A 2,016-nucleotide genomic window follows, 5' to 3' on the forward strand; every position below is an offset into this window, starting at 1 on the left:
ATTCCGAGAATCATTGTCTACACATGAAAGTGTTACTATGAAGCAGGGAGGGAACACCAAGCATTTCGCGTCTCCTTATAATGAATGAAGCCACACCAAAGATTTGAATCAGTCTGCTTCAACAGAGTAAAACAGGCTTCGGAGCCTCAGCGCCAAACGTCCCATCTCTACCATTTATTTAGTTTTGATTTTAAAAAAAATCCCACGGCACACCACTAAGCACTGAAATATAGGGGGGAAAAAAAACAAAAATAGAAAGGGAAAAGTTTTTTTTCCAATAATAAAATACTGCGTTGTCAGAGCGAATGACGGAGATCTTGTGTTTTGTCTGGCTGTATCTGGGGCAAGTAAATTGCGTCGCACTACGCTTTCATCAATTTACAGATTATAACTTTCATTGTAGCTTTATTTAGTTTTGATTAAAAAAAAAATCCCACGGCACACCACTAAGCACTGAAATATAGGGGGGAAAAAAACAAAAATAGAAAGGGAAAAGTTTTTTTTCCAATAATAAAATACTGCGTTGTCAGAGCGAATGACGGAGATCTTGTGTTTTGTCTGGCTGTATCTGGGGCAAGTAAATTGCGTCGCACTACGCTTTCATCAATTTACAGATTATAACTTTCATTGTAGCTATATGGGCCCTTAGTTTTTCTTGTTTAATAATCTCATTATATAAACGAAGCTCTATATGCACAGGATATTTCAAACGTGCGAAATATTGGCTACAACTAGACAGCAAACAGTTTGAAGAGCTCTTATCCGCTCTTCAAACACACAAAAAACATTAGCTTTTACAGACATAGGGCCTCATTCATGAAACATTCGTAAATATAGGAATAAATTCTTAGAAATTTGCGGGTAAAACTGACCTTCCCGAAAACTCTCCTCTGGATTCACAAATACTTTGTAAACAATCAAATTTGATAGTTAAACAGGTGTATGTTAATGAATTCCAATCATTCGTAAATAGGGCGCTCGTGCACACTCATTCACAATTAGCATAATCTCCGCATATGAATTACAAGTACGTAAATTACGTGCCCAGGAACGCAGTGGAATATTCTGGTCTGCTTTCTCAGGTTTGGCGCCAGTATATTGCATAAATGCAATAAAGACTAATAGGCGATATTGTCACGATACACTGCCAGAAGGAACGAAGGAGCCACGGATAAACGAAACTGTCATTTATTAAATCCAACACACAGGGTAAATCCACACTTGGGAGGGAAGGAAGTCACATGTACACAACTGGTAGACCCGACAAACACAGACTGAACAGACTGGGGCTTAAATACACCGGATAACGAGGGAATTGGGAGGAACACAGGTCGTGGAATATTCTGGTCTGCTTTCTCAGGTTTGTCGCCAGTATATTGCATAAATGCAATAAAGACTAATTGGCGATATTGTCACGATACACTGCCAGAAGGAACGAAGGAGCCACGGATAAACGAAACTGTCATTTATTAAATCCAACACACAGGGTAAATCCACACTTGGGAGGGAAGGAAGTCACATGTACACAACTGGTAGACCCGACAAACACAGACTGAACAGACTGGGGCTTAAATACACCGGATAACGAGGGAATTGGGAGGAACACAGGTGAACAATGACTAATTAAGAGACAATGAGGACAGGAACAGGAACGACCAAATAAGGGCACATGATGGTCGGTGTAGCATTTGTCCCGCCCCTCTTCCATTGATTGGACAGCTGGGTAAAAAGTAGGGCTGAACGATTTTGGAAAATAATCTAATTGCGATTTAAAAAATATATATATTTTAACCAATATTGTGATTGCGATTTAATATGCAATTATTTTTTAAAGCTCTTTATGTTCTGCATTATTCAACAAAGGCAAGCTATAAATCATTGTATAGTATGACCAACACAATATTAGATTAAACATAAATGTTCTTTTCTGTAGGCCAGCCTATATGTTATGATGAAATTAGGTGATGCATGAATTGATATGAATTACATTTTTATTTAACAACTACAATCACAGTA

This window comes from Sinocyclocheilus grahami, unplaced genomic scaffold (assembly GCF_001515645.1).
Source record: "Sinocyclocheilus grahami isolate Dianchi unplaced genomic scaffold, SAMN03320097.WGS_v1.1 scaffold1536.1, whole genome shotgun sequence".
NCBI lineage: Eukaryota > Metazoa > Chordata > Actinopteri > Cypriniformes > Cyprinidae > Sinocyclocheilus > Sinocyclocheilus grahami.